Here is an 11986-nt window from a genome sequence, read left to right on the forward strand (position 1 = left end):
CTGCTAACAATTATAGTATTATTACTTTAAAAAGATTCATTTTTATTATTTTTAATTTTGTGTATGTGTGGTCTGTGCTAGGTACGTGCATGTGAGCGCAGGTGTCCTTGGAGGTCAGGAGAGGGCGCTGGAGTCCCTGTAACAGGAATCAGAGGCAACTGTGAACTGCCTGGCAAGGGTGCTGTAAACTGAACTCAGGTCTACTGCAAGAGCGGCGAGTGCTCTTAGCCACTGAAGTGTCTCGCTAGCTCTAAGTATTACTATTTTTAAATAAGCTTTTGAATTGGAGATATATGCACAATATGGAGAAGTCTTATATCTGTTTAACCTAGTTTCTTGCAAAGTTACAGGAAAATATAAAAACCAGGATGTTGACATGGCTACAGTCAAGTCACACAGAACAGGGTCTTTCAGGTCACCCTGTCAGTCACACCCATCCTATCCCACTCTCCCCTGACAGTCACTAAGCTGTTCTCCCGCTAAAACTGTTGTTCCAAAGACACTGCAGATGGAGTCACATGATGTGCAGCTTTCCTCACTGACTTTCACTTAGCGGAACTCTCTGGAGAGTCATCAAGTCTGCTGTGCTTTGATAATGTTTTTCTTAGCCATTACCACAGTCGCCTTGTCAGATGCCACTGCGAGCATCCTGAACATCCATGCATGGGCTGTTGGTGTAAGCTCAGGCTGGACTCCTCCATGGGAAGTTCCAGGGATGGGGTTGATGATCAGTTGTGTGGTAGGCATCCAGTTTGCTCTTTTAAGAATCCACCAGGCTGAATTTAGTAGTGGCTACCACGCCACACTTACACCAGCAACAGAGGGATGGTGCTCTCTCCCCACGTCTTCATCAGCATTCAATGTTGTAAGCATTTTCTGCTGTAACCATCCCAACAGTTGTAGCAACATGCCCTGTGGCCTTGCTTTCTGCTTCTTGAAGGCTAGTGCTGTTTGCTGTGCTCATGGCTAGTATTGCTGACCACTTCTGTGCTCAAGGCTAGTGCTGCTGACCGCTGTTTGCTGTGCTCAAGGCTAGTGCTGCTGACCGCTGTTTGCTGTGCTCATGGCTAGTGCTGCTGACAATTGTTTGCTGAGCTCACATACCACCCCATTCCTTCTTGGATGAAGTATATCTTCGTAGTTTTTGCTTATTTTGTTCTTGGTTCTACTGCTAAGTTCTTAGAGTCATTTTTAAAATTAGGTGTGTTATTGTGAAATTTATATATGATTGGGTATATTTTAGGTACATAGTTCTATTAATTTTGATAAATGTATTCAATCATGTAACTACTACCCCAAACAATATGTAAAACATTTCTGTAAGTTCCTCCCAAATCCCCTCATTCCTCTTTCTAGTCAACCCCACGCCAAACAACACAGATATGTTTTCTTACTTAAGAGTTGATAATTTTGCCTTAGTAGAAACTCGAACTAAGCGATATGTCTTAGTTAGGGTTTCTACTGCATAGATAAAATATCATGACCCAAACCAACCCAGGCAGGAAAGGGTTTATTTCATTCTGCACCCCTCAGGTCACACTCCATGGTCACAGTCCATCACTGAGGGAAGTCAGGGCAGGAACTGCAGCAGAGACTGTGTGGAAACCCTGCTTACTTGCTTGTTCCCCTTGCCTTGGTCTGCCTGCCTTTGTCTACAGTTTGGGGCACCCTGCCCAGGAATGGTATCGTCCACAGTGCACTGGGTCCTCCTACATCGATCATCAAACAAGAGAATGTACCACAGGCTTGCCCACAGGCCACTGGTGGAGGTATCTTCTCAGTTGAGGTCCCCTCTGCCCAGATGACTAGTGTGTGTCAGGCTGACATAAAACTAACCAGAGCATAAAGCACTATAACTGGAATCACACAGTTTATGGCTTGAGGGGGGGTTTCTAGGAATTGAGCTCTGTGCTCTCCACACTTGGAAAATACACTACCACAGAACTAGATCCCCAGAACCTTTTGTTTTCTTCTTATATCTTGAGACAGAGTCTCATTTTGAACTCACTTTGTAGCCCAGGCAGGCCTTGAACTTGTCATCCTCCTGCCTCAGCCTCCTGAGTAGCTGGGATTACAGGAAGGTGCTACCAGGCCAGACTTGCTATGATACCTGTGGACAATTCTGCATACCACTCACTCTTCAGTATAATTAAATAACGAGGCTCAGATCTAGACTTGCTACTTGTGGCTACTACCCCAGTCCTTTGTCGGCGAACGTTCGTGGGCCTTCTCCTCCTGCTCACCTTCTTATCCTAGTAACAATATCGTTCACAGAGAAGGAGCTGAAATTTTAATGAGATCCATTTTCAATTTTTCCTTTTGCAAATTAGAGTTTTGATGTTGAGCCTAGAGATTCTTTGCCTCGCTCTAGACCCAGAAGATCTTCTATTTTTAAAAAGGTTTTATGTCTTAGCGCTTTCTGTGTAAGTCTATGATCCATTTTAAATTTTGTATAAGATGTGAGCTTTAGTTTGAAGGGTTTTTTAATTTTTTTTTGAGCTATAGCATTCAGATGCTTTCAGTGCCCATTGTCTGCATCTGCTCAACTTTTGCTCCTCTGTCAGAGATCTCTGGGGTGTATTTCCACGGGTCTCTTTCTGGATTCTTGGCTCTGTTCCATACATCATAGTCTTGATTCCTGCAACTATTTAAACCTTAAAATAATAATTTTATAAACATTAGTACAAAAAGTTGGGGGGAGTTTGGGGGAGTGGGATGGTTGAAATGGAAGAAGGACAGATATGGGAGCAGAGAAGAAGATATCTTAATTCAGGGAGGCATTGTGGGGTTGGCAAGAGGCTAGAGGGGGTCCCAGATGTCCACAGAGATGTCCCCAGTTAGGACCCTGGGCAGTGGAGGAGAAGGTGCCTGAACTGGCCTTGTCCTGTAGTCAGACTGATGACTATCTTGAATATCACCATAGAACCTTCGTCCAGCGACAGATGGAGATAGAGACAGAGTCCCACATTGGAATATTGAACTGAGCTCCCAAGGTCCAGTTGAAGAGCAGAAGGAGGGAGAATATAACCAAGGAAGTCAGGACCACGAGGGGATGATCCACCCACTGACACAGTGTGCCTGATCTAATGGGAGCTCACCAAAGCCATGTGGAATGGGACTGAATGAGCATGAGATCAAATTGAAGCCTCTGAATGTGGCTGACATTGGGGCAGACTGAGAAGCCAATCATAATAGCACTGGGATTTGTCTCTACTGCATGTACTGGCTTTTTGGGACCCTAGTCTATTTGGATGCACACCTTCCTAGGCCTGGATGAAGGGGGAAGGGCCTTGGACTTCCTACAGGGCAGGGTACCCTGCCCTCTCTTAGGACTGGACAGGGAGGGGAGGAGGGTGAGTGGGGGAGTGAGAGGGAAGTGGGTGGAGGGGAGGAAGTGGAAATTTTGATGCCTAGTATTAATAAAGTAATAAAAAAGGAAATGTTGCAAATAAGACTTTATACCCTGATATTTACCAGACCCAAAGTCTATACATCTCAGTGAACTTCTATACAATGAGGACAACCTAAGTTTGGAAATCGAGTAGACTGATTTCTCTCACATTATTCTTGATTTTTAAAATTACATTAGCTATTCTAGCTACTTTTCTGTTCTACATGAGTTTTAGAATAGTCTTTCCTATAGCTATAAAAATATTTCTTGGGTTTGGATATTGTGTTGCATCTGTACATTAATTTTGGGGAAAACTAATATTTTTGCTATGTCAAGTCTTCTGCTCTGTGAGGACGGCAGTCTTTATATAACCTGATTTAGGCCTTTGATTTCTTTTATCAGCACTGTATATTTCAGCACATAAGTCCTGCACATGTCTTGTTAGGTATGTCACTTCCTCTCCTCTGAGTGATTGCAAGTGGCATTGGATTGGAGCTTGTAGCATCTTGGCACTAGCATCCAGAAGCATGCCTGATTTTTGCATGCTTATCTTACTCCTCAGTCTTGCCAGATTCACTCATAGTTAAGGTTTTGGTTTTATTTTTATGTTCCTTAGAATTAATTATATATGTTGTACATATATAATTATGACATCTGAAACTATTGATACTTTTGTTTATTCCTGCACAGTCTGCATACCTCTAGGGTGCATATGCATGCATGTATGATATGAATGCAGGGTATTTGCACACATGTATGTATATTCATATGTGTGTGTGTGTGTGTGTGTGTATGTGTGTGTGTGTGTATGAGTACATGTGAAGGCCCGAGGTTTACATTGAGTTCTCCACGTGACATCCTGAGGCAAGGTCTCTTGCTGAACCCAGAGTTCTGTTCTGGCTTGGTTGGCTAGCTGTCTTGCCTTTGGGACATCCCGTTTCCACCCGTGAGTGCTGGCGTCGAGGGATCTGAGCTTCTGCCCTCATGCTAGTGCTAGAAGTCCTTTTCTCGCTGAGCAGTCTCCCCAGCCTTAGTTGGCATACTTTTAATTTCTTTTGTTGTATTTAATTTTTTTAATTTTATTTTTTTATGGTATGAGTCTTTGCCTGCATGTATGTCTGTGCACCATGTCTGTGCCTGGTACTTGTGGAGGCCAACAAAAGTTATCGGATTACCTGGAACTAGAGTTACCCATGGTTGTGAGCTGCCATGTGGATGCTGGGGATTGAAACTGGGTCCTCTGGAAGAGCACCCTGAGCTCTTAGCTGCTGAAGTCATCTCTCCAAGCTCAATTCTTATATATATATATTACACACACACACACACACACACACACACACACACACACCTTTGCACTATGACACTGGCTATAGCTTTTAGTACCCAGGAGGAATAAGAGTGCAAAGATTAGATGCGCTAGTCCTTTCTGTTTTAAGGAGGAAACACATGCCATTTTCTCCATGCGCATATTAGCTACAGTGTTGGTTGTAGACTTTGTGTAGACATTTTGATCGAGGTTAAGTAGTTCTCCCTAATCCTATTTTTCCTCAGAGTTTTGATTATGAATGGGTCATTGAATCTTTTGACATCGATCCCTTACCATACTATTTTTCTTCTTTGCCTTGTTAATATAGAGGGTTGGTTTTAAGATATTTGATGCATTTCATGGTGAAATATTACAAATTCTGTTTGCTAATATTTTGCCGAGGAAGTTGTATCTATATTCATGAAGGACACTGGTCTGTGGTCATGGTTCTCCCCTCCCCTGGAGTCTGTGTTTATCTTTGATTTTAGTATCGTGGTAGTACTAGCTTCATAGAGTGAGCGTGGCTGTGTTTCTCCCTTGGCTGTTTTCTGGGAGAGATCGCACAGAACTGGTGCGACTTTGAACATTTGGTGGATTCTTCAGTGAGGCCATCTGGGTCTGGAGATTGTTTTTGGAAGGTTTAAAATTATGAATTGGAGTCCTTAATGGAGCTCCCCAAATGATCTACTTCTTATTTGGGAAGACGGAAGTAGTTGCAGTTTTCAGGGAGTTGACCCATTTTATCCAGCTCCATACAACATCTCCATTGACACCGCCTGGCTGGAAGGAGTAATCTTTCCCTGCCACCCCAGGTGAGAGGGGCTTACTACTGCTCCCCACTTGTTGACAGTATCTAAGGCTGGGGTCGGAAGCTTATAGCCAGGTGGGATGGAGGTCAAGTCTCCCAGCTTGGCCATAACTTGGTGGCAAGGGGTCGGTCTATAGTCTTTCTCTCAATTTATCAATTGTTGATAAATGGCTTTCTGTCTTTCTGAGCTGCACATTTAGTGGTCCTTTGCATGGAAAATGCCCACCCCCGAAGGCTTTTGGAAGTGACTGAAATAAGAGGGCTCTGGCTTTTTAAATGGATTAATCTGTTGATAGACTCATAACTTGATAGCATTATTGGACTAGAGACTTAAAAGGTAGGGTTTATCACGCCTTTGAAAAGTGCTCTTTCCCTGGTCCCTTCCTTCAGTCTGTCTTTCTTCTACCCCGCTGCCACACAGTGGGCAACTTCGTTTTTTCCTGTCCTTCTGTCAGGATGCTCTGCTCACCGCAACGCAGCAGCAGGAGCTAGCTGACCAAACACTGAAACCACAGCCAAAACGAACTCACATTGTTTCCCTCAGATGTTTTGTCGTAGCAGCAGAAAGCCTTAACTAGCCCAAAAGGAAGCCCTTTTGTGGGTTTTATCATTTGGGTTGGTGTACGTAGGCATTTCTCAGCTGCTGTCTTCTTTAGCTTTGATTTGTGACACCGCAGGCAAGAAAGTCCCACAAATTTTAACATCATGTGTTCCTTGTATCCTCTTTAATCTGCCTTCCTTCTTCTACCTTTGAGTCCTTTGGTGTTTGTTGTGTGCATGATCCCCAGGATTTTCAGCTGTACCTATGTGAAGAATAGAGAAGACGATGCCTACTCTAGCTTACTGGTGGTTCAAATTCTTATTTTACATTTTTTAAATATCTTTTTTCTTTTTGAGACAAGATCTCTGTACATAGTCCTTGCTGTCCTGGAACTCACACTGTAGAGCAGACTGGCCTTGAACTCACAGAGCTGCACCTGGCCCTGCTGCAAGTGCTGGGATTAAAGGCGTGCGCCACCCCACAGAGGATGGTTTTAAATATTCTTCCTTGGAAGGATGTGGGGACGCTTCTCTGGAGTAGAGACTGAGAAGTACTACTGCTTGATCTGAGGCATCTGCCTCTGCCCACCCTGATGGATCTCCCTCCGGAACTGCAAGCCCAAATCAACTCCTCCGTAAGCTGCCTTTGCCATGGTCTCCTCACAGCAACGGGAAAGTAACTAGGGCAGCATGCAAATTTATTTTTCATAGCCTTCTCGCCTGCTTATGTGGATTTTATATTTTAATGAGGGAGAGAGACAAAAAGAGAGACAAAAAACAAATTAACCACACAGTCTCAGAAGAACAATAGTATGAGGGAAATGGTTTAGCATGGCTGATAGAGGGGAGGGGGATGGGAGAGCCTAGGGGCTTTTAAAAGAAGTTTTGTTCAAGGAGCTACCATCCCAAAGTGGCAGAGGACAAGAGAACCCTAAAAGCTGAGGTTCTGGGCTACGTGGACATATCCAGGTGATGTTGACATATCCAGGTGATGTTGACATATCCAGGTGATGTTGCTCAGGATACATCAAGGCCTTGGTGTCAGTTTTCCCCAGAGGCAGTAGAGCCCTGATACTTATAAGTTATTTTTGTTAATATCCAGCAGAAGAAGGTATATGGAATATGCATAGCTTCCGGTCCAGAGTAAATAAAAACGTTTCTTTAGTGAGCTATTCTAAAAACAAGTAGATGCGTAGCCATTTGAGTTTTCCACTGTGGGTTTTTGAATTAACTAGACTCAGTCTGCTGTGAGGAAACAACCTTGGGACCAATCCACAGGGCTATCTTTGGCACACTTTTACATCACAGAGCTGTGGGACAGAGAGGCTTGCTTTACAGGGTACAGTCGGGGAGCCTGTCTCCCGAGGAAAGAGACACCAGAACCAGCACCTGAGAAAGGAGGAGGCAGCTGCAGTAAGGCTTAAAGACTTTAAAAGTAAGAGAAAGTGTGGCAGAGAAACAGAAAGGTCCTAAAGTTGTGACACTGTACAGGCAAAGATGGAGCTGTGTTTAATGAGAAGAGTGGGAAGTCTGGGTTAGCGGCTGCTGGGTGGAGCAGGCCTCTGTTCTTAGTCCCATGTGGAACCAGTAGAGAGCTTTGGTTAATATTTTAAGTGTTCTGCTTTATATTTGGGGAAAACTCACTGTCAGGCATAGGGAGGATGGAGCAAGATCCGTGTAGAGTTCTGGCTAAGATGAGATGGCAGCTTGAAGCCGGGAGAAAATGGGGATGTGGCTGGACGTGGGCAGATGGCAAGAGTGTGATGCAGCCTGCAGCCTTGGCTCGGGCTGGGATGGGGAGATGTGGGCAAGGGAGGTAATCTAAGATAGTCCTGGAAGACAGCAGCGTCTGAGTGCTCGAGGTGGAGAAGACCAGGAAAGGAGCGAGCTGAGAGGAAGCTGGGAGCTGCCTGTGTGAGTTTGTCTTCACTGCCCATGGACGCAGATGACCCGGGGATGTGCAGTTGGCTTCTGCGATGACTAATTCCTGTTTGCAGCTCCAACCAGGGCCTCCTGACTCATGACAGAGGACTTTGGGGACTCTGTGTTGCCAACCAGGAAAATGAGAAAACAGACTTCAAACTGTCATTAGTCAAGGAGCAAAAATAAATTCTTAATTAGCCTTTGCCGACTGCATATTAATTACAGCTCCATTTACGCGCCCGCTTCTTAGATGCAGGGAGTGGAGAGGAGGAAGAAGTGAAAGCCAGGATTGCCCTGTGTGGAGGAGGAAGGAGCCAGGATTGCCCTGTGTGGAGGAGGACAAAGGAGCCAGGATTGCCCTGTGTGGAGGAGGACAAAGGAGCCAGGATTGCCCTGTGTGGAGGAGGACAAAGGAGCCAGGATTGCCCTGTGTGGAGGAGGACAAAGGAGCCAGGGTTGCCCTGGGCCTTGTGCTAGGCTGCCCCCCCCCATGCTGGAACCTTTCCAGCAGGTCCCACCCTCCCAGGTCCTACAATTCTTATTTTTATAGATAAAGCAGCTGTGTCTTGAGGAGACAAAGGACATGTCTAGGGTCTCACTCACAAGGTCAGAACCCTTCTTTTTGGACCCCACAATGATGAGCGTTGCCATGGCTTCCTGCCTTGTGCTCACCAGCCCACAGCTCTTAATTTTTTTAAAATCAATTTAAAACCCAATCATCTCTGACAGACCAGAAGGTCAGTGTCAGTCCCCGTGGGGCATCTCACCCCTGGTTTAAGGTATGGCGTTTCACATTCTTGGACCTTGCTGAATCTTTCCTGAGGGTCACCTTGTCTCTGGACATTGGTACCCATTGGTTACCATGGTGATGCTCCCCGTCTCACTCCAACAGCTCTGGGATGCTGCAGGACTAATGGTTCTGTGGCTTCTTTGCTGCTCTTGGTACCTGAGGAGTTTTGTCAAGGTGGGACACTTCCGCCCATTGGGAAACTTCTCCACTTGTCTCCTAAGGACTTCTATAACACTCTCCCCTCTCGTCAATGAAGACTCAAGTAACTGTTGGTTTCGGCTCTGCCTTAGCCTCCCTGGAAACCAGAGAGCCCAAGTGGTTATTCCAGTCACTTCCTTTTGTTTCCCTTTGCCCGGCTACGTGCCCTGGAGCAGTCCATCCTGGTATCAGGCAGGGCTTTTTACTTATTTAGTTTTTGACATTTTATTTTAAAAATTGCAAATGAGACACTATTAGTAAAAGCAGCAGTGACCTCCCTGACATTTATTACAGCTTCGCAGCTTCTGTGTCTCCCCCTCCCCACTCTCTCCCTCTGTATCACTTTGAAGCATCAGACGGTCGGACCCATTTGTATTTCAATCTGTATCTTTAGAAACCAGCGTCAGATATACTTGCAAAGGAAGCACTTTCTACCTGAAATCTTTCCTTACTTTGTAGAAGACTGGTGTCCCACGGAGGGCTGTAGCAGGTCAAGTTCTTCCTGTCCCCGAGGGTGGGTGTGTCTTGTTTGCTCTCCACTTCCCTTGTCTCCAACACTATGCGAAAAAGCATTTCCACTTTATAGAAGAGACAACTCACATCCTTCTAGGAAGGGAAAGAATTTTCTTAAAGTATTGAGACTAACTCAGGACCAGAGGGTCACTGAGGCAGCCAGAGTCCTTTCTGAGCAATATTTCTAAATGCCTGGTCATCTCATTTGTAGAAATGTGGCTGGTGCTGCAAAGGTGAAGTGAAGAGGGGTTCTGGGAGAGCCTGGAAGTGTGGCTGGTGCTGCAGAGGTGAGGTGAAGAGGGGGCTCTGGGGGCAGCCTGGGATGTGGCTGGTGCTGCAGAGGTGAGGTGAAGAGGGGGCTCTGGGGGCAGCCTGGGATGTGGCTGGTGCTGCAGAGGTGAGCTGGAGAGGGGTTCTGGGAGAGCCTGGGATGTGGCTGGTACTGCAGAGGTGAGGTGAAGAGGGGGTTCTGGGGCAGCCTGGGATGTGGCTGGTACTGCAGAGGTGAGATGAAGAGGGGGTTCTGGGGCAGCCTGGGATGTGGCTGGTACTGCAGAGGTGAGGTGAAGAGGGGGTTCTGGGGCAGCCTGGGATGTGGCTGGTACTGCAGAGGTGAGGTGAAGAGGGTTCTGGGAGAGCCTGGGATGTGGCTGGTACTGCAGAGGTGAGGTGAAGAGGGTTCTGGGAGAGCCTGGGATGTGGCTGGTACTGCAGAGGTGAGGTGAAGAGGGGGTTCTGGGGCAGCCTGGGATGTGGCTGGTACTGCAGAGGTGAGGTGGAGAGGGGTTCTGGGGCAGCCTGGAAGTGTGGCTGGTACTGCAGAGGTGAGCTGGAGAGGGGTTCTGGGGCAGCCTGGGATGTGGCTGGTACTGCAGAGGTGAGGTGAAGAGGGGGGGTTCTGGGGCAGCCTGGGATGTGGCTGGTACTGCAGAGGTGAGATGAAGAGGGGGTTCTGGGGCAGCCTGAGCTCCTCTCCTCTAGCAGCTCACTTCTACTTACTCTGCGCTCTCTTTGAAGGAAGCAGTCACTCTTGTTGCTGAACTTGTTATTGGGGATCTCCACCTAGCCCTGCCCAGATTTTTGTTTAAACCAATTATTCCCAATTCCACAGGGCTCTGTCCCTGAAATGAATGGTGTCAACCTATCCCAAGAAGTGTCCGAAAACCCAGCTATTGCTTCAGGACAAGACTGTGCTTCGGATTGATTGGGTTCAGAGAGAAAAACCTGCCGTTCTCTGCTTCCTGCCCTTGCTTTCATGCTGCTGCTGGTTGCTTGCTCAGGCTAGCTTCTCCTGTACAGAGTCAAGATGGCTGCACACTGCTAGCCTGTATGCCCCTTGTTAGTCGTCCAGCAGAGGAGAGGGTTCTTCTCCTGATTCCTGATTTTCATTGCTTTGTTTCAGATCACATAACTGCCTGAGCCAATCGTCACGGGCAGGGGTTGAGATCTGTCAGCTGGGTTAGATCTAGATTATCAGCCTTGTTAAGGCTGGATGGGTGAGACCGGCAGTTTCCCCCAGGAGAATGAGAGGCTGTGACTGAGGAGCAATGGGTGGATGCTGAGCAGGAAAGTGGCAAATCCTACCTCTGGTTATGCTTCTGGAACTGTCCCTTGGAAAGGGTGTCCTGGGTAGTTGCTTTCTCCTTATTGAAGCGTTGGTCATGGCTGAACCGTGGAATCCAGCGTCACTGCTCATGGCCAGTCTTTCTCATGGCCTGTCCTCTTCCTCTTTCCACATGCGTGGCCAACAGCAAATTTCCTGGTGCTTCCCTGGACCTGGCTGTCTGAGAACTGGGGAGCTATTCCTAGTGGACCCAACTTCCTCTGACCTTGAAAGAGCTCCTCTTGTCTCCAGCCTTTGCTTTATCCCATAGAACATCTGTAAAGAGGAGGGGCTGGTGGCAGCCACCCCAGGGCTGTGAGAGCGACAAGAGCTTGTGAATTGTGGCCGCAGCAAATGGGAAGGATAATACAATAGCCACTCACTTCTGCCCCTTGGGAAGTGCTCTCACAGCCCCCCCTTCTCCATTTTCCTCCCGGAGCAGTGGCTCTTGATGGAGATGGGTTTAGATGGCTTGGAAGCTTCTGTAGCCGCCCACTCTTCCTCCTCCCTCCCTGCTGAGCTGACAGTTTCACATGACATCAATTCCTCTGACAGCAGTGTAAACAGATGGTGGTCCCTGCTGCCCCGGTGCTGGGTAGCGATACCATGGTAACCTGCTAAACTGTGACAGGTGCCAGGACGGTTGGAAACCAGGACCTGCAGACACATGGGCACACATGGCTCAAGAGCAGTGCGACATCAAGGACGCCGGACTTGAGGACTGCCCCTGCCTCTTCCTAGCTGTGCAAACATGACTGAATTGCTTCCTTACTCTCGATTCAAGGGACCTATGGATTCCGGTCCAGAGCAGCAAGGGTTCTGGACTGAAAAGTGCCTGATGTGGGGATAGGCACATGGTGTCTCACAAAACTACAGGTGGGTGAGTGACCACATGATCAAAGGGAACTGGAGCA

At 47.1% G+C, this 11986-nt stretch overlaps 1 long non-coding RNA gene across 1 annotated transcript; it reads right to left on the reverse strand.

Annotated features, from left to right (window-relative positions):
• Positions 1-8844: 8844 nt before the first annotated feature.
• On the reverse strand, positions 8845-11274 carry LOC142848753 (uncharacterized). Its single transcript, XR_012910466.1, has 3 exons — positions 11054-11274; positions 9409-9513; positions 8845-9053 (listed from the first exon to the last, which is right to left on the reverse strand). It is a non-coding gene; the product is annotated as an uncharacterized LOC142848753 (long non-coding RNA).
• Between the last annotated feature and the right edge of the window lie 712 nt (positions 11275-11986).

Source organism: Microtus pennsylvanicus, chromosome 4, assembly GCF_037038515.1.
Source record: "Microtus pennsylvanicus isolate mMicPen1 chromosome 4, mMicPen1.hap1, whole genome shotgun sequence".
NCBI classification, from domain to species: Eukaryota; Metazoa; Chordata; class Mammalia; order Rodentia; family Cricetidae; genus Microtus; species Microtus pennsylvanicus.